At 37.9% G+C, this 22,064-nt stretch overlaps 1 long non-coding RNA gene across 1 annotated transcript in view; it reads right to left on the bottom strand.

Moving 5' to 3' along the window:
* Nucleotides 1-6,074: 6,074 nt before the first annotated feature.
* The window catches only part of LOC131833207 (uncharacterized), a 95,961-nt gene continuing 79,971 nt past the window's right edge, over nucleotides 6,075-22,064 (bottom strand). Inside the window, exon 3 of the long non-coding RNA XR_009354356.1 lies at nucleotides 6,075-6,273. This is a non-coding gene — a long non-coding RNA (uncharacterized LOC131833207). The remainder of the gene's footprint in view (nucleotides 6,274-22,064) is intronic.

Raw genomic sequence — 22,064 nt, forward strand, 5'->3', positions numbered from 1 at the left:
TTCTTGGACTTTTTCTCCTTTCTCTACTTCTTTGTAAGATTGGGCAAGATTTTTGTTTGTTTTAAACAATTCTAAATCTCAAAATGGTTATCAGAATACTTATTTGCCATGTAATTAAAAACCTCCCTAATTATGACATCTCTATTCAGTGTGATCATTATACACAATACATAATTATTGGGAAAATAAGAAAGAATGAGAGACTTGATAGTGTTTTATAGTGGTAAGAGTCTACTGTTGAGAAATGGATACATTTTACTTATTATTTCAGCTGATAAAGCACAAAGTCCTGATAATAAAAAAATAATTATACTAGAACTTGGTCAGTGAAAGAATCTGGAAACAAGTGAAACAATAAGAGCCTGAAAATCTACACGAAGTGCATGCAAGGATGAAAGTCTTATAGACTAATGAGTTCCTTGTCTGGAAGGCTATAGAGAAAGACTTATCCAAAGCTCTGAGATGAAATAAGTGGACAAAATTCATTCTATGGTTAGGTGAGGTTTTGTGTTACCTATAAAATTATCAAAGATTAAGAAAAACATAAAGTCCAATACTAATTTATACAAGCTATAGGTTGCAAGATTATGGGCCCAGTCTGAAAAAAACATAAAACAATCTTGATTCAGATAAAATTCTGGAAATGTCCAACTAAGGTATGATTGATCCCCAAAGTAAGGCAGACGAAGTTAACAGTTATGCCTATAACTACAACAGACACAGCCAACTACACAGTAGTTCAGGTAACTTCACACTCTTCACACTGTTGATAAATTTTACTTTCTGAGTCACTGTCACTTCATCATATTGGCCCTTCAGAATCCTTCCATTCTGAAAGTCTTATATGTTGAAGCAGCTCATAAGCTTTTATACAACCATTTATAACCAATCACTATGACCAATCACTGTGACTGTTTGGCTTGAAATCATAATCTTGGAAGGTCAATGATTTGTTTTCCTACCTCTTCAGATGTTAAACAAAAGACACCAAAAATATGAACTTTAACCAACATGGAAAATTTCCTTTTTATATATTGTATTTTTAAATATTGTAGCATAATTTGGGGATGACATCTCTCAACAAAAGAGAGATTACATGGGAGAAATTCTTCCTCTCTAACTTCATTTCATAATGGGCTGGAATAGGATTAAGAACATATATTAAGAAAGGATGATTTAATATTGACAGATTTTATTCACAAGCTAGGATGACTAATGGAGAGAATAGTGATTTGAGCAAAAAGAAACCATTATTTATCTAAGCAGAAGGAAACAATACTCTAAACAGAAGGAAATACTGAAGCAAAGAATTACCTCTGACATTCTGTGAAGATAAACTTTATTCTTAATTTGGTGGGGAAAAGTACAGAAGATATAATTCCAAGTTGTTGGTGGAAACATAGTCTTTACTGTAATATCCCAGTACTGAGAAATAAACTTAGTACATGATGAATAGTTTCCATCTCAAGAAAAAGTTTCCAAAAGTAATTCAAAAATATGCCTAAATAGGTAAAATCACAAATATATTCAGGACAAAAATAATAAATGTAAAAAAATCTTTTCACAACTTTTAATTAGAGGAGAATGAAACTTGGCAGCTTCATCTGGGACACTTCAGAAAAGGAGGTCAGTGCCCTAGGATGAACCCAGTCCCTGACTGACAGGTCAGAGTGTTTTCACTTAATTAAACCCATGGAGGGAAGTCCTCTTTGGGTTTGTGTGAAGGATACAGACAAAGTATAAGAATGCCTTTCCTTGCCGTGCTTGTGTGAAAAGCTGCTTTAGATCCATTGCATTCAAGATTTCCCCACTTCCACACCCCCAGGCACATACTCTTAGTAGGGGCTAAATATGGAAAGAATCTGGCAGAAGGCATTGCTTGAGTCTGTTCCTGTTACCCTGATAATTTGCTTTTTTGCAATACTTGTAAACCATCAGTTTTAGCTTTGAGAGCACCCAGCCCACCCACTGTGGCAAAGTGTTCTTTTCTTGACTAAGCATATGCCTGAATCTTGGAAAGAATGTAAGAAGAGGTTAAAAAGTCTCCACAGTTAGGAAAATAAAGAATTATTTAATGTTGAAAGACAAAATTTATCCTTTTGAATACTAAAAGCTAAAACCTATATCTACATGATACCCAAATAAGGATGTTGCATGGCTATTTCACTCTTCCATCAGTTCTGTCCATTCATTCATTTATACATGCATGCAATTGTTTTTGCTGTCTACCTACTGCATGTCAGGCACATGTTGATCTTTGGTGATTAAGTGGAAAAGAAAGACAACATCCTTGTTCACATGGATTTTACATGCAGGAAAGGCCTGTCATTGAAGAATCATGTCTCATGTAAGCTTCATGTTAGAATATCTTAGGTCCTATGAATAGATACTCAATCTTTGGAATCCAGTCATTTGGGTCCATTTGATGTGAGACTTAAGATGCCAGTTTTAGGATAGATTGTTGATGATGAAGCCATGTAGGATGTCAGAGGATACAAGCCAGAAAGAGGAGGCCCAGCCCTCCTCTGATCTGGTGAAACTCTCGCCTCCCTTATTACGGGAGTCATAAAATGGGCATTGGGTAACCCTGCATGCTTTGCCACCTGATTTATCCTTTGCTCTGTATTGTCAGAGTAAGTCTATTACCCATGATTGCTAAACATACATGACTTCTACAATTATCCTTCCAAATGTCACATTCCTGCTGAGTCACCCTTACTGGAGCTCCTGGATGCTGACATTTTTCTAATCAAGAAGATGTACAAAAAACAAGCAGACAAAATGAGAAGGTAATTACAGATCCATCAAAGTGAACACAAATAGATTAAAGGCTAGGAACACAACAAGAAATATTTACTTTAATTAGAGTAAGTAGAATGGTCTCTCACCAAAGGTGACAATGAAACTACCAAGGATGATAATAACCCCAACATGAGAAAAGCTAGTGGGAAGCTCTTTCCATTTAGAGGAAACAGCTGGTGAAAAATACCTAAAAGCGGTGAAGAGTGGATTGGCCCTAGGAACAGAAAAAAGCCTAGCGTAGCAAGAATATGGAAGTTAAGAGAAGGTGGTATAACAAGATGCTGAAACACTGGGCAGAACCCAGATCAGTCCAAACCTTATAGGCTATGTTAACATCAATCAGATGATGCTTTGGGTTTATTGGCCAGGTTCTTTTTTGTAGCTATTTCGATGGAGAACAAAAGACTGAAATCCTAAAGGATAAAATAAATGGAGCTAAAAAATGACTTAGCAAAAATTAAGACATGTACTAAGTATTTAAATGGCAACTACGCCACTGATAATTACTCTCCAGAGAACTGCCCTCATTATGACACAGATGTGAGAATCTTATGAAGCCTTTTATTAAGAAAAATCTACAGGTTCATGTTAAGGATTTAACAATTCAATTATAAGTGAAGACAATTAAATAATGTTTTTCTATCAAATTCATTAATTTTTTTTTCTGGAACATGATAGACCGTTAGATAAAATTAAATTGAGTTTCTAATCTTAGCAATAGTATATAACAATATACTACATTTGGCTTCCGGATATTTGTCACTCGTCATGATATTATCCTTAAAATGGAGTCCATAGGTGGAAGATGGTGTTCTCTCTGGAAACAAGCTATCAAACAAGTTTGAACATTTTTCTATTGGATTATTAAAACAAAAAGGACACTGGAATAAAATGCAGGAGTCCGCATTTGTTGGAACAGAAACAATTAAAATGTGCCTATCAGCTAAACACTGTCACATGAAGTTTACAAGACAACTGGAAGATGGCTTTCTACACAGATTGTGGTGTCAACACTTAGGGGCCAAAGTAAGATTCTCAACTAGCTAAGAATGAGGAAATGTTTTGGTTCGAGTTCTTCATTGGAAACTGGGCATATAAACATACATTGAATTATTATTATTTGTGAGCCCTTATTATTATCCTGTGAGAAGAGTTCTGGTTTTATAGGCTCTCAAATAACGTTCATGTGGTAAACTTATTAGATTCATGCTAAACAATCAACCACCTTCTTGAATATCTGTAACCCACTAAGCAGCTACATACTCTTCTAGCTCACTCTCCTTGCAATCAGTTTGTTAGCTGATGGTCAGGAAATGAAGATTAATATTAATATTTCCCTTAGGCAAACAATTCATAAGGCATAGCTCCTGTTAAAATACTAAATATCCCTCAACCATTATGAAATATAAATGATTTCTGGATTATTTCAAACCAAAAACTTGTTATAGATCTTGACTTACCACAGAATATTCTCATCTAAATATACCTTCTCAAAGAAGTTTTTTTCTTAATTTTTATTTTCTTTTATTGGAAAAAATAAATTATTGTTTTTATTTTATGTTTGAGATGCAGGTAAAACATTTATAATTAGAATATGAGCAGTTTTACTTGAATCCCCTTAAAAGTCCTCAATAAATACATTCTTACAGACTTTTGTCTAGCTCTATTTCTCTCTAGGTAGTTGTAGTGGTTGTTTTCTGGGTATATGCACAGTAAGACACATGGACTGACTAAAAATATATTGAGTACAATTGCCTATAGTCTGAGATATCTGAGAACTTAGAAGTGTTTGACCCAGAAAAAAACATCCAACTGGTTTATTTATATAAAGAGATCATGTTGTAGGCAAAAATCAAAAAAATAAAAGTCTCTCAAAATTTCAAAGAAAATTATATTTTCCAAACAGAAAGTCTATTAGATCCAACTCAACTTATAAACCTACAGTTATCTTTCATCCACATAGGAACTACCCAATATTATAGTTTCTGTTATAATCCTAGAGTAAGATTCTGGTCTTCTAGGCCATTCTCATTGTTTTGAAAAAAAGTCTTCAAATGGTTTCAATGTAAAAATGTAAAATAAATACCTGCTGACAATCCTTCATTGAGTTATTTGGCATTTCAAAAAAAATAACATAGTCATCTGTCTCTCACTTTAAATATTCAGTTTTTGTTTAGATTTTGGTTTAAATTTAACATTTATTGGGGAGAGTGCCCAGGATAAACACAGCCTTTAAGACTACTGCATCTCTAAATTTACTATATACTATATGTATGCTTCCATATTACTATATAGCTTAATAGAATAAATGGTTTATCCTGAGGCAGTTTGCAAAGCATCAGCATTACTAAAAGGGGTAAAGGCAGACTTCATGTTTGGGCATGAAGAATGCTAGCATACTATACTTTTAAAAAAATAATAATATTATTAATATTGAAAGCAAAAACCTGAAAATAAAATAAATCTCCAAATGTAGAATTCTTGGATTTCTATTATAATGAAGAATGGAATACCATATAATTTAAGATAATAAGAAAAATGTCTACCTACTATTAGGTGCTCAATCTATTTGGTTATTTATGAAGAAATAATAAAGACTTACAGCGTAATATTCTCAATATACAATGTAAATCTACGGCAAAATCTGCTCCTAGCTTTTGGCTTGGCTACGATCTCTCATGAGTAAGATAGTGCAATAGTGGTTGTTCTCAAATCTGAGAAAATCCCTGAGTCATTTCTGACTTAACTAATTGTCAATTTTATAAAACTGAGTGAGATACTTAACCTTACAAAGCCACTTCTCCCCTTAGAAAATGTATAAAATGATAGAAACCACCTTCCACAATAATTATGAAGAGCCAACAAGATAACACAAATTACTTAAGTAACGTACCTCACTCATGTTAAGTGCTCAGTGAATGGTCATCTATTATAAAAAATGAATAAGCAAGCATTATTCAATTTTACTAAAACAAGTCTCTCCTGTGCTTTCTAGATCATTCATTCGAATCTGTAATTTTCACATCCAAAGAGAGTTGGAGTTTTTTCCTTAAGTCTTAACACATAAAAAGTTTACTTCCATACACATGAGGCAATCAGCAAATGGTACACAATCAACACATAAAGATATCTGGGTATCTTATACAAGACCATATGCTTTATTTATTCATAATTGAGGGGAAATAATCATTACCAACAATTAAGATATAAAGTCAATCCATTTGACTAATCATGGCTTTAATTTCATGCTAGCTGATGATGGGGCTACTGCACAGACAGACTACAAGATTTTAAAAATATATTATAAGACTCTTAAGTCTTGAGTGCTTGGGTGGCTCCGTCAGTTAAGCGTCTGCCTTCAGCTCAGGTCATAATCTCAGCTTCCCAGGACCGAGCTCCACACTGGGCTCTCTGCTCAGCAGGGAGCCCGCTTCTTCTGCCTGCCACTCCTCCTGCTTGTCCTCTCTCTTTCTGTCAAAGAAATAAATAAAATCTTTAAAAAAATCCCTTTGAGTCTTCTCTTTATTCTGTCAGAAGTGAGTGTGGATTGTTCAACTCACATTAGGGATGCCTACAACAAATAATGCTAAGTGACTTGCAAAAATCAATATTCTTTCTTTTCACGAGACAAGTCAGTAGATGTGAGACCACAGCTACAGTTCTGCTCCACAACGACAACTGAGTTTGGGTCTGTTTCTGGGTATTATTCAGTCTAGGCTTCCAGGCTAAAGCAGCAACCTTTTAGTGTGACGTGCCCATTCTTGTGTCAAAGGGAAGTAAAACAAAAGGGCAGGGAGAAGACTGCAGATGCCTGCTCAATCTTCTTCTCAGTTATGATCATTGTGTGAAACATATCACCTACATACCACATGGCCAAGTACAAAGTCAGTGAGGCAAGGACCTATATTCCTCCCACATGTGTTACATGACAATGGATAGAGATCTATAACCACTTTTTACCAGAGGATAAAGTGATGAAACAGTGCTAAATATGCTTCATAGAAACTGGAATTCAAAGTTTTGCTACCTATAAACATAATTTGAATGAAATACAAACCATGTGCAGATCTTCAAAAGGCAGAGATAATATTTGAAAACATTTTTTGAATGACTGTAAATAGTAAGGACTTAATCTCTCTGCCCATGTTACTTTCAAGTGTATTTGACAGAAGAATAAATCTGTAAATCTCCAAGATTTCTTAATGGGAACAGATGAAGAGAGCACTGAGCACACATGAGGATGAAACCATAGGGTATCACAGATTCATTTTGTCTTTCTGATAAGATCGTCCCTTTATAAATAAAGGAAAACAGTTTTAGAAAAGAAGATGAAAACTAATCAAACATAAAGCCATATTCAAACCCAATCAAAGAGGCTAATCTCCCAGGAAGGAGAGTGGATTGATAACGCCGGGAAGATGAATCAAACAACATCCAAAGCTAAGAACCAACCCTGAGATTTGACAATCAATGAATCACTGGACACCTAATCAGCCTGTCTCCTTAGAACACCATGATCTAAAGGCAAATCGATAGCAGTTGATCATATTATGATCTTGTTAAAATGGTGAATGATGAGTGAGGACCAGGCAGTTGAAAACTTTCTACAATATTGCTTTGGGCAATAAAATGCAGGGAAGCCAAGGAGAAAATCATGAGTTTGGCAATGCAGGAAATAAAGCCAACCTCTGATCGTTAACATGTCTGAAACAGATGGGATATCTGACCTGAAGGACTGTGCTGTGAGCTACAGGCCACTCTGGCACCTGGAATGCCTGGAGGTAAGACCCACCAGAGATGCCCCAAAGGGACTTTCCAGAGGATGGAGAAATGTCTTGTAATCTTTCCTTGGAAAGTCTCCACAGGCTAACATAGGAAAGTCAATCTAGAGATGATTGAGTACCTTAAGCCCCTAATTTGCAGAAACTAGTGATCTGAGAGAAGGCTGTTCACCATTCTACCTCATGACTGCTCGTGAGAAATAGGCCAATGTGAAAGTTTCTTTACCCAGCAGCGCTTTTGCTTTTTTAAGTTAGGTAGTAGGGTGAGAGGTGATGGATAGATAGACAGATAAATAGAGCTTTGTACAGCTTTTCCTTTTTCACTCTATCTCAGTAATTCTCAGCCAGGAGCAATAGTTCTCCCACAGGGAATGTTTGGCAATGTCTGGAGACATTTTTTTTTTTTTTTTTCATTTTCACAGCTGCATAGATGCTACTAGCATCTGGTGGGTAGAGGCCAAGGATATTGCTAAACATCTTACAGTGAACAGTAGCATCTCCCACAAGTAATTATATGGCTCAAAATGTAATTGGGCTTAGATTAAGAAGCCCTGGTCTACCTGAAACTTGAACTCCTCTGAGGACACTACTTACTTGGTGATGCTCTCGAGTTCCGGTTCTACCTGAAGGCCTCTCAATTTGCTGTTCCCTTCATATAAAAAGCTTTTCCCTTTTTCCTCTTTGTGATCTGCTTCTTCACATCCATCATTTGGAGTCAGAGATCATCTTCTCAAGTGAAGCCTTCTCTCAAACTACCGGCCTCTCCAGTGCCTGCTTTGTTTATCAATATATGCTACATTATAGGATTTATTTTGTTTGTTTCTTGTCTATCTTCCCATATTAGAATATGAACTCTGTCTTTCTTTTACTCCTACTGATATATGGGTAGTACTTAGAATAATGTCAATTCTTATTACAATAAGAAATTTGTAGATGTTTATCAGTCCATCATATATGGATATCTTTACCCAGACTGTAAAGGTGGGTACCCCAAACTCTAATAGAAATGTCCAGGAAGACAGAACTGGAATGTTATCATAAATGAACAAGCCTAATCGAATTAACTGCTTGGATTATCATATCACTAGCATGAAACATAAAAGATGATGCCCAAAGAGGAATAAAATGTGATTATGTGGCTGTACAAAGTAATTCAACACTGAGGGAGGGAAAGCGACAGGGAAGGAGGGAGGAGGAGAAGAATGCTGTATAGCAGCTATGAGTATAGTCATTTGAGAGATATATATACTCTGCTCTGGGGTATGAATGACTCACCAGACCTCATCACAGTGGGATTGGGAATTTATGAGTTTTCACCTCCTTTGCCTTGGATTCTATTTTTACTAAAGAAATAACCTTCTGTTCACTAACTCAGCTTTCTAGTTACTCTAATATTGGAAAAGGACTACTTCAAAGGATAGGCAAAAATGGTTTGGTCCAAAAAAAGTGACCCAAAGAAATTTGCAAATTTTAACTGAGCCATAGTTCACACTATTGTATATGCTAGTATCTACTGTATGGAGAGACCTTGAAATTTAGTAGCAAATGTCCAAAATATATTAATATATTAGTGTATTTCTGTTTTGGTTTTGCTTTTTTTTTTTTTTTAGCTGTCATGATGACAAAGATAATACTTCAGTCTCTTTTTTAAATTTTAATTCAATTATCCAAGGTATAGTACATCATTAGTTTTTGATATAAGGTCCAATGATTCATTAGTTGAATATAACACCCAGTACTCATCATACCATGTGCCCTCTTTAATTCCCATCACCCAGTCACCCTATTCCCCCTGCTTGCCTCTATTTCCTCAACCCTCAGTTTGTTTCCTGGAGTCAAGAGTCTCATATGATTTGTCTCCCCCTCTGATTTCTTTCCATTCAATTTTCTCTCCTTTCTCCTACTGTCCCCTATGCTATTCCTTATATTCCACATAAAGAGTGAAACCATATGATAATTGTTTTTTTCTGATTGACTTATCCCACTTAGCATAATACCCTCCAGTTCCAACCATGTCACTGTAAATGGTAGATATGCACCCTTTCTGATGGCTGAGTAATATTCTATGGTATATAAGAACCACATCTTCTTTATCCATTCAGTCACTGAAGGACATCTCGCTCCTACAAACACTTCTCCAAAGAAGACATACAAATGGCCAAAAGACACATGAGAAAATGCTCCACATCACTTGTCATCAGGGAAATACAAATCAAAACCACAATGAGATACCACCTTATACCCATCCGAATGGCTAAAATTAACAAGACAGTAAACAACAAATGTTAGCAAGGATGTGGAGAAAGGGGAACCCTCTTACACTGTCCATGGGAGTACTTCAGTCTTTTTTGACCTTAGTCAATATGAATGAGTTTTTCTGAATCTGACCAGCCATGGAAGTCCTGACAAGAGTGAAACTTTAAAACTTTAAGGATGGTATCACTGTCACCAAAGTCACTTTGTCTTTTGAAACTCAACCAAAGACTGCCAGAACCAAACGGGCTTGTCCTGTATGGTAGACACTACTAGCACTCACCAACACCTGGTTTCCTTCTCCTTCTTGTTACACAGAAGATCACAGTTCCCAGCCCTCTTGAAGTTAGGTGGGGTCACATGACTAGTTCTGGCCAATGTTAGTGCATGGAAACTCTAATATGTGTCACTTAATAGCTGAAACAGAAGAGCAGTATGAAACCTTCACCTACCCTCTTTTTTTCCACTCCCTTTTGACTGCTGAAGCCACAGATTGAACTGGTGTTACTTGCATTAATATGTCTCCTGAATGTATGAATGGAGTAGAATGCCCCAGGGAAATATAATGGGCATGAGTGTAAAAATTTCTCTTGGTTAGGCCACTAAGATTTGGGGATTGTTTGTTTTCCCAATGTAGACAGATGTTACCTTTAAAAATTGTCTTGCCAAAATATAGTAGGATAAACAGAAAAATTTAGAACTAGTGCTTAGTGGAGCCTGGAGCAATTGTGACCCCTCCCTACTGGGAAGAAGAGAGTGGAGAATGCCTCTGTGGAGAAAAGGGGGCTTGCCATGTGCACACATGTGTGCTTACAATGTGATTAGATGGATTGCCCATGAATGGGTAACTCCAAATCTAAAAGGTGGCAAAGCAGGTCTTACCATGTGCATGTACAAACACATGCTCTAGAACATTAAAAACCCTGAATTAAAGGCATCCAGCTTTTCTACTACTTCAATAATTCTTTATTCTATAGAGTGCTGCATTCCTTGAATTATGAACTTGCAGGAGATTTACTCTAGCAGGCTCCTTGAGGACCATATTTTTGGCTTCACATAATAGGGATAACTCTTACTTCCAGCACAATATATGCTCACCTAAATTCTCTCTAGAAAGTCAGAGAAGGCATTCAGGCAGACAGCTCATGACTAAAAATGCAGCACATCATATACAATTCACTGAGTACATGGGGTTGAGTACATGGGGTTGTTCCCTAGAATGAGACACTGGCTTAAAGGTACCCTCACCATCATAGGGCTCAAGATTACAGTACTCACAAATATCCACAGTGAAGCATCATGAATGGGACAGGATTTTGTCAGGATTCACAGATAAGAAATTTTCTTTCCCCCAAGAGAGCACATGCCCACCCAAGAGTGAGCATGAGTAGGGTGGACAAGATGGGCCAGAAGGGAGGAGAAAGAGAGAGAAAAAAAGAATCTTAGGCAGTCTTGGGGCTAGATCTCACAACCCTGAGATCACGCCTGAGCTGAAATCAAGAGTTGGCTCAACCTAACTAATTGAGCCACTCAGGAGGGTGTTTTTTGTAGATAAAAGTTCTTTTGTCTACAGATAATCAGACTAACCAGAAATAAAATTTAACCTCTACTTTTTGTGGGTTAATCTAAAAATTCAGAGTGAATGTGAAGCAATCCAAGGTAAAATACTACTTAATTTTGCAAGTTAGAGAAGGAAAATCAGAGAGTGAAATAGTATTTTGATACCTTCAGAGTATAAATGTTGTATTCTCTCCCTCTCTCTCACACACACTCTCTCTCTCTGACTTCTACTTTATCCTCCATCACCCTTTGTGTTCCTATGAAAACAGCATATACCTTTACCATGAATCATGGCAGATAAATAAAACTTCCAACTAGGGTTTTTCAATTAATACACATTTTTTTCCTAACATTGAATTGGGACACTTAATGAACAAATCCTCCCTTGGACTCCATGGAATAGAGAAAATTTTGTCGAGTAGGAATTATAATTAATATGGTAATACTTGTTGGGGTACCTTGGTGGTTCAATTAATTAAGAGTCAGGGGAGATGGAGAGGAGAAGGGAGTTGAGGGAAATTGGATGAAGAGGTGAACCATGGATTCTGAAAAGCAATCTGAGGGGTTTGTAGGGGCGGGGGGTGGGAGGTTGGGGGAACCAGGTGGTGGGTATCAGAGAGGGCACAGATTGCATGGAGCACTGGGTGTGGTGCAAAAACAATGAATATTGTTACACTGAAAAGAAATAAAAAATAAAAAATAAATAAAAAATAAAGTTTTACATTGTTAAAAAAAAAAAGAGTCTGCCTTCGGCTCACGTCATGATCCCAGGCTCCTGGAATTGAGCCCCACATTGTGCTCCATGCTCAGCAAGGGAGTCTGCTTCTCCCTCTTCTTCTGCCCTACTTATGCTCTCTCTGTCTCTCTATAAAATACAAAAATAAAATATTTTTAGAAAAATATGGTAACACTTTTTTTTTGTAACTTCTAGTATTTTATAGGATTTTTCAAATAAAAAGAAAGAAGGTAACTTTCTTTTAATTTATTTTTATTTATTTTCGGCATAACAGTATGCATTATTTTTTCACCACACCCAGTGCTCCATGCAATCCGTGCCCTCTATAATACCCACCACCTGGTACCCCAACCTCCCACCCACCCATCAATTCAAACCCCTCAGATTGTTTTTTAGAGTCCATAGTCTCTCATGGTTCACCTCCCCTTCCAACTTACCCCAACTCCCTTCTCCTCTCTAACTGCTCATGTCCTCCATGCTATTTGTTATACTCCACAAATAAGTGAAACCATATGTTAATTGACTCTCTCTGCTTGACTTATTTCACTCAGCATAATCTCTTCCAGTCCCATCCATGCTGCTACAAAAGTTGGGTATTCATCCTTTCTGATGGAGGCATAATAGAAGGTAATTTTTGCTAAAAATTACAGAGGCAAAGATAATTTGCTCCAAGTCAACAAATATAATCAATCAAATGATAAATGCTTGTCTAAATAGAATTTACTCTTAAAGTCTACTCTTAAAAAGTCTTAAAATTGATTAACTATAAATTAACATTCTCCTTTTTTTCCTGCCTTTTCCTCAATTTATTTCACTCCATCCTCTGACCTCAACCCCAATATATTCTACTCCTATCTAAATTTTGATCATGATCAGCTGTGGTTACATTATATCAAAAACAACTCAAAAACAGCTTAAGAGGTGTACATTATTTCCTCATGCAAAACACACACAGATTTTTATAAGTATCAAATTCAAGGAATTACTCAAATCTAAGCCAGAAGTTTGCCATAATACAAATAATACTTTATTATTTATTAACTATTCATTGACATCATGCCAAGCCCTTTAATTCATTAAATTCTAATCATTATGAAAACCTTACAAGTTAGTTGCTGTGACCCCTACTTTGTATATTAGAAAAATGAAGTTAATTTGTTTGCCCATTCATTAACCACCAAAACATTCAATTCGGCACATGCAATTAAAAATTGTCCCACATCGGGCTCCTTGCTCAGCAGGGAGCCTGCTTCTTCCTTTGCCTCTGCCTGCCATTCTGTCTGCCTGTGCTCACTCTCTTTCCCTCTCTCTCTCTCTGATAAATAAATTTTTAAAAAATCTTTAAAAATATTGTATATTTCATTTTTCTTTCTCATTTTTCATTTGTCTACTTGCTACACATCTATGTTTTGTTTTGTTTTGTTTTTTACTTGCTATATATTTAAACTCAACTATCCTGGTCCACAGAAAAAGTTGTATTTTTATAAATAGTTGTGTTTTTTGAAACAATTTTTTAAAAGATAGGTACAGGAAAAAGTGAAATAGTTGGCTAAATAAATTACCAGTGGAATCCACTTATAATTGGGTATTTTATCTTTTGCCTTCATTTCCTCTCCCTGCTACTATACCACACTCCTAGATAATTTAGAATTATTGATTGAGATAAACATCTCTGTGTTTTAATATGTCCCCTCCTTTCTGATGTGTCTAGTCTACCCTATAAATCTACTCCATTAAACTCTGGAATCTTTTTTAAAAAAGGGACTATGCCTAATTCATCTTTATTTTCTCAATGATTAATAACATGCCTAGGTACTTAGTAGATGATCCCTAAGGGTTTATGCACTTAAGATAATCCATCATTTTAATCCTTTCTTTTGTTTGTTTGTTTGCTTGTTTGTTTGGGGGATAGTTTTTCCAAGAGGATTTCAAGAACTAACTCCCCTATTTGCTATCTAAGGTCTGAACAATAGGAAAGAGAAGGACATCACTATAACAGACAAGGACTAGGTTGCAGGATGACTTTTAATGTGAAATCCCAAAGATCTCATAACTGAATCCTAGAATTAGGCAGAATTGCTCATCCCAGGGCAGAGGCAGGATTGGGTGCAAGCTGATGTCACACTCTCACTCCCAACTCTAGGGGACAGAGATACTAGAGGAGCAGTGGGAAAGAAAGAAAGGAAATATGGGGCTGAGTCCCACATGCCCAGCTGTCGCTCCTAATACTAATTGCCAAACAACCTCTTCATCTCCCCAAGGATGAAATAGTGAGATGGAGAGAAACTTGTAGACTTCTGTGCTTCCTTCGCGGAGAAGAAACACATCAGGAATGGAGAAGTGTTCCCACATAATATTCTATGGCTTTCATCAGTACCTCAAAATTGTGTGCCAGCTAGGGAGTTAAATGACAAATTGAAGAATCTACTTTACTTGCTAATGTTGAGAGGAGAGCTCCCCAGAAGAAGAGAAAGTTGTGTACAGTAGAATAGCTGTATCTAATAGAAAAGGCAACTATCAACTATAAGACAACAGAAAGGCCACTTCCCAGTCTGCATTCAAGGACACACACACACACACACACACACACACCTGAAACCAAAATTGACTTTGTGTAGGAGGTGGAGAAAAATCAAAATGATGAAGTCCTCATCATCGCCTTCCTTGGGCGAGTATAGGAATTCCCTAGAGAAGTTGCCAAAACAGCTGAGTGAGTCTCAGCCGTCTTGTGTCAGAAGCAGTTTGGCAGAGCTGTGAGAGCTCATCCAGGAGCTCACAGAAGTCCTAAAACCAGGGCACCGCATCTGTGAGAACAAAAACTTGGGAGCTGACAAGAGTTTTGCATGGTCATTTGGAGTCCATCATTAGGGAAAGACATATTTTAAGGATAACATGCAGTTATTCTTGGATTATAAATAAACACTTCAGTACTGTGATTTGAAATGTATAGATGTTGTTTCAGTAGCTGCTTCACAGCCTTAACATTTAAAAAAAGAATCCATCAGAAGCTACTCTATAATAACTAGTATTTATTTATTGTGACTACTAACCCAATGTTGAATCTTTAAGGTACTCTTTCAAGAATTTGAATGAACTTAGATAACAAAAACCGACCCCGAAGAAGAAAGAGGGAAGGAAGTGGGGGGGGGGGGATAGAAGGAAAGGAGAAAGGAGGAAACACTGGAAAGAGAGCAGAGAACAGAGACTCTGGTGCTGGCTGCCTCATCCAACACCTGTATAACTGTGGCAGATGCCCATTTCTGTAGACACCATGGTAAGGAATCAAAGCAGAAAGGAATTTGAGAGATAAACTACTGACATATTCTCATCTCACAGAAGGTGCCCCTGAGATCTCAGGGGAAAGAAAGTGTGTTCCCAATGACATGCAGTGAGTCCGTGTAAATCGAATCCATATCTTCTCGCTCTTAGTTTAGTTCTTTTCTTCTAAAAATCTCTGGGGCTCCTCTTAGTTCTAAATTTCTGTGGCTATAATAACTTCTTTTGGGGCACTTTTCATCCCTAAAATATGGTTAGAGCGTATCTTCTTACTCCTCCTCACCACTCCACTTCACGGACATGAGAGCACAAGTTCTGAGCATAGGAATCATTTACTACACACTGAGAAGAGCAGCCCGGTCAACCTAAGAATGAAGACACACGGTCCATAATGCTCTGTGTTGCACACGTCCCCCGGAGAACTGTAATTCCTCTTAGGATGACTGACAGAGTGAGCTAACCCTGAACTGAAATCTGCATGCATTTACCCACCCTCCTAGCTATACGCTTTTTATCAACATGGACCAAAAAGAAAATCAGGGGACTACATTTCAAAGGTGCCTGCATGGCTCTCTTTTACAGAAAAATGGAAAGGTTCCAAGAAAGTGTTATGAATGTTCAGATTCCCAAAGTCTGGCCTCGCTCCTCACAAATAAATATTAGCAAGTGCCTAGAATAGCCTTCAGCATAATTTCAATGAGTCTCTTAAATTTATTATCCCTATTTTATAGTATCTGTATTGTATAATTCCTTTTCAAAGCTAAGACAATTCCAATATGGATTTATCCTTATGGTAAAGAACTTCCAAATTGAATTGCTGCAGTCCTGCAGAGACATTGGACCTGAAGTCCCACTCCCCCACTTCCAGGAGTATTTATGAGAACTAGGCCTCCTCCACCCTGGAGGAAAGCAGAGTTCTCCCTGAATTAATTATGCCATATATATACCCCTACTAGTAGTTCATTGGTTCTAACGAACATACATCAGTACTTAAAAGGGTCTTTTTAAGTACTGATGGCAAAGTACTGCCAAGGTCATTTTCTTCCGGCTCTTGACTGTACCACCTGAGACCAGGGCCAGGAAGAGCCTGAGCACCGAGAGAACTCTCATTATCTTTAGTTTGTTTTCTGAGGCAGGGGAAGAAGCCGCAGATGCTAGAAATGGCCCCTCCACTCTTCACCTGTGCAAGATTGCCCTGCCTCTTCTAATCCTTGACACAGACTCCAAGGTTATCCCCTGGCATACAGCTTCTCAACGTAGGAGGCTGAATTATCTAGCGTGCCTTCCCACTTCCCCTGTGGGGTCAGGGTTCCCCTTTCCCCTTTCAGTTCAGCTCTCCTTGTCATCTTTATAACACTTAGCAAAAGATAACAGATTAAGCCAAGTGCAGAGATAATGAAATATAAATTAGTAGGTTTTCTAGCCTTTATCCGCAGCCCTGTCACAGTGTATTATCTGATAGATGGAGTTCAGAGCAAGTCAGTTAAATTTTCCCTTATCAGAAACTGAGTGTGAAGTGTGGTAATGTTGCTAAGTGCAGAACAAAAATCTCTCTCTTTTGCATCCCATGACTGCTCCAGGCAACATTCTTGGAAATCTCTGACTAGGAAGGAAGAGAAGACCCTGAGATATATACAGTGTGACAAGCCAGGAGGCTATGCTTCTCCGGTAACCGTCCTATGAACGGCAGTCGCCTGTGGCTGTGACATTACCACACTTTGCTCAGCTTCAGAAAGGGAAATTTAACTGACGACTGCTATGAACTGAAGCCACAGCCTAAACCAGATAATACACCCTGACAATACTGTCAGGCAAAAAAAGGCTGTGTTCCCATTGATTTCAGAGCATTAGAGACATATTACCCTAAGCAGTGTGTGTTCTGGGGTATATTGTGCACACTGTGGGAATATCAAAGGGAATCACACTGATATAGGCAGAAGCAGGCCTCCAAGAAAAGAATCTCCGAGTGGCCTGCCGGAAACATGCAGCATTGGGCAAAGTAGAGAAGGCGATGCTATTGATGGTAATTAAAACTTGGTTCTCCATCTGGATCAACTGTTACCTGCTGGGTTTATTTGAGAGAGGAAACCAGTTCAAATATACCAAGAACAACACTGAACCTCCCCTTCTCCTTTTTTACAGAAAGGCAGCAGATACACCACAAAACATTCAGAAGACAGGGTGTGTGAACATTATTCAGATCGTCCCAAAGCTGACTAAGTTTTGTACTTCGTTCCATTTGGAGATGTTCAGCTCTATAGAATGCTCTCTCTCTTTTTCTTTTTTAACTACCATGTATGAGCACCTTTTACAAAACAATGTTGCCGCATGTCCATTCAAAGTAATCAGCATTCCTATTTCAACCAACTAATTTGGCAAAATCTGAACACTTCACCACAATTTTCTAAGCATATCAATACACTAATCGAATGTCACAGTTTCAAGAATTTATTTATTTAAGGATTTTATTTATTTTTTTGACAGAGAGAGATCACAAGTAGGCAGAGAGGCAAGCAGAGAGAATGGGCTGGAGGGGGAAGCAGGCTCACTGCTGAGCAGAGAGCCCATGTGGGGCTAAATCCCAGGACTGTGAGATCATGACCTGAGCTGAAGGCAGAGCCTTTAACTCACTGAGCCACCCAGACACTCCCGAATGTCACAGTTTAAATAAGATGCAGTGGTACCACAGCACACAGCAGGAAATCAGGGAGTCCACTATTTCCTTCATGCCACCCCTGGGACTTTCTCTGTGTAGTAGAATTAAACAAGTCACAAAGAAGGGAAGGGATGAATTTGGCTTTCTGTTCCTTCACTGGACATCACCAGAGGAGTCCAGAGACAAAAATTAATGGCAAAAACCCTGTAACTGATAGAATTAATCCAGTGTAACTATTATTCAGCCTATATCAGCAACTCTTAAAGTTTCTAGAATGTCACATGATTTTCAAATATTACATAATCATTATAATCGGTGCCCCATTGAAAAACACTTTTTCCTTTTCCTTTTAATAAGGAGAAAAGTGGTAGAAGCAAACCCTACAATTTGTTCCATCTGTTATATTCATGTGGCTGTGTTTCTTTATTCCTTTTTTTCCTCAGATCAACAAGATAAATCTAACTGCCTTGCTGTAAAAAAGGATGAAAGGAGCTCCACTGTGAACTGAAGTTTGAGTTGAGATGCCTTATACTGGCTGGTGTTCTGAAATTAGCATGAAACAGCACCAGAGGAAACAGAGGGATTCTTCAGTGTTGTACAAAGGACCCTGTGAACTTCCCAAATGCCTGAGATCTCATTACTGACAACATTTTTTTGCCCTCCAAGTTTTCACGTGGTGACCTTATGGCTTCCATAGGAGCGCAGATGCAGATTTCCTCTCCAGTGAAATGGCACGAACAGAGTGAAAAACACAGTCTTTAAGAAGACAAGCTGTGCGCCACCGACATAATTAGGAAAGCTGCTTGGGAGGCAAGCAGTGGACATCTAATGAGCTAGCGAGGATAAGGTGGAAAATGAGAACGTGGTTATGTGGTAGAGGCACTGTTTGAGTTCTCCTTTAGGGGGGCTGAAAAACAAAATATTAAGCCTGCTGAAATCCTTCCAGAGTTTGGGGATTCAAAGCTCTAAGGAAGCTCATGCCACTGTAGAAAAGGAAGAGAGACAAGAGAGTTTTCTTCCTTTAGTAACTGTGTCTGATAACTACTCTTTTGACCCAAATTCACTTTGAAAGGCAACATCAATGTCAGCAGGAAAGAGTCACAGAAAAAGGTTTTAATGATTCAATCTGGAACACAGGGTTTTAAGTAGGCCATGGGACATATTCTGACAAAAGTTCAAGGAAGATTTTAAGTAAAGTACCTGACTTTCAGAGTAACAATTACAAAACAAAGGACTCTTTGTCGTTGTATTTTAGACATTGTATAAGAATGCATGAACCCTGACTAGCTGTGTGACTTCAAACAAGTTGCCAAACTTCTCTGATCCTCCAGTTTCTGGTCTACATAAAGACAAAAATAGCAATCTCTATTTTGAAGGAATTTTCTGTGAGAATTGACTAAAATAATGCACATAAAACACTGAAGAGTACCTTCCATAAAAATGAACGTTAGCTATTCTTGTCATTGTTATCAGAAATTATGAGGATCTAAACACAGTGGGAGCAACAATGGAGGGAAACATGATGACTCCTGAGATAGATAGTAAACTCAGGAAAATCTTGAGATTCATTGACTATGCATGAAACAGAGAAGAAGGAATCAAAGCTAATTCCCAGAATTTAACATGGACAGCTAAGGGGATGAAAAGTCATCATTTGAAATAGAGAGCACCAAAGAGGATGAAGGTTGAATGTGGAGGATGATGAAGACCACTAGTTGGGAAATCCTGAGGTCTCTATTGATTATTCCAGGACAGACAACAAAGTGTTTGGTCATAGAAGACAAAGAGCTCTTGCAGGAGACAAAAATGAATCGGTACCAGAAGCATGCAGAAAATCCAGTGTGTTTAGAGAAACGCTAACTCTTTGGAAACAAAGGATTAGAGAGGGTCAAAGAGAGAATGATTTAACCAAAGAAGGGAAGAAAAATAATCTAGAGAGAGAAGAGCATGAATAGAGGGCAACAAGAGGTTTAGCAGCTAAAAACAGGGCTAGATAGAGGAAGTAATAGAAAATGAAACTAAAGATGAAATCAAGAAGCCTATAATATTTTGGATGTTGCTCAAAAGCAATAGGAGACCATTGGATAACCTCACAGAGCGGCATGGTCTGATCAAATTTGGTCATTAGGAAGACCAAAAAAAAAAAAAAAAAAAAAGCTGTTGACTAAGGCTGGAGTCAGAATGACCATTTTGGAGGCAATTACAAGAATGGAGTGGGGGAGGGGCACCTGGGTGGCTCAGGGGTTAAAGCCTCTGCCTTTGGCTTGGGTCATGATCCCAGTGTCCTGGGATCGAGCCCCATGTCGGGCTCTCTGCTCAGCGGGGAGCCTGCTTCCCCTCCCCTCTCTCTCTGCCTGCCTCTCTGCCTACTTGTGATCTCTGTGTGTCAAATAAATAAATAAATTCTTTAAAAAAAAAATTAAAAAAGAATGGAGTGGGGGTTAGGGGGGATGAAGATAGTCAGGATGAGATTGTGGCTCTAGGGAAGTTAAGTGAATAGACCCAGGATATTTAGAAAGTTAGTAAAACAGAGAAGGTAAGGATGAAGACCCAATTTGAGATCAGACATCTGGGTAAATGGTAATGAGTACAGGAAGACTTGCTTTGGGGGAAGATAAACAGTCCCATTTTAAGTCTACTATGAATTTTATTTCCCATTATATCCCATTTTATTTATATCCCATCAGATAGGAGATATTGGAAGATGTCTTCACAGATTTTTGTCTCAGGAGAGAAAACCGTATCGGAAATAAAAAGATCTGAGAGCTGTTAGTCCATGTATTTTATATTTGGAGTCACAGGAGAAAGTGAATAACTATGTAGAGTGCCAAAAGAAAGTGGCCCAGGAAAGAACTTGAAGAACACTAAGATAAGAGCATGAGAGGAAGCTCCAGAAAGTAGACTGTGAAGGAATGACCATCAATACAGGAACAACACCTCAATAGGTCATTTCACCATGACGTTGAGAAAAGAACATCTCTGGGACCAAGTGACTGAGTGATTAGCAGGATAACATAATTCAAAGAAGCCAAGCAGGATGAGTGCGCAGGAATATCTATGGGACCTAAACACAGAGTCATCAGAACCCTTGGGAAGAAAGAACCAATGAAGTGGTGGAAGGATTATTACTTGACCTGTGGTGTGTATTACATCTTTGATTCAAAATCTGACTAGGCTGGCAACAGTTTTAGATAGTGACCTCACTTCAATAAGACTTCCCTGATTAAAAGGGGTAAAATGTGGTGTGGGTCTTAAAAGATGAGGAAGAAAGTGATCTAAAGAAACAGGAGCATAAAGTGAAAAGATGCCAAGGACAACCAAAGATTCTGAGATGCATTCTTATGTTTTTTGTATTGTGATCTCTGTGGTGGATACTTGTTCCTTGAACATGAATGCACCTTTCCTCATGCTTTTAGTCACCTGGTTACTTCTACTTGGAATGATCTTTCTACTTCTCTCAGCTTATCTATCTTAAGTTAGTCTTACTCCAACTGAAACAGATATCCTTTCAAATAATAAGAATAGTAGCTAACACTTATATCTGCTTATTATATGTCAGCAAGGTTCTATGTCCTTTACAGGCATTAATTCATAACCATATAAAGTAGACACTATTACTAAAATAAGTGTGAAAACTGCGTTAGAGAGAATTTAAGAATTTAAGCTTATCAAGTGGTAGATCTGGAATCACACCAAGGGTGTCTGGCTCTACACTGTGTTCATAACCATTACAGATATTGCCTGCTCTACAGAAATCATCACAAAGATAAACTTATTTATCAACACTTCTACTAGACATTTTTTATTAGTTATTGAAACTGACACATTTACAAGTGCTTGACCATTCTATCTTAAGAAAACTCTGGCTGGGGCACCTGGCTGGTTCAGTCAGTTAAGCTTCTGCTTTCAGCTCAGGTCATGATCCCTCATTCCTGGGATTAAGCCCTACATCCAGCTCTTTGCTCCATGGGGAGCCTGCTTCTCTCTCTCTTACTCTGCC

The sequence above is a fragment of the Mustela lutreola genome, chromosome 6 (genome assembly GCF_030435805.1).
Source record: "Mustela lutreola isolate mMusLut2 chromosome 6, mMusLut2.pri, whole genome shotgun sequence".
Taxonomy (NCBI): Eukaryota; Metazoa; Chordata; class Mammalia; order Carnivora; family Mustelidae; genus Mustela; species Mustela lutreola.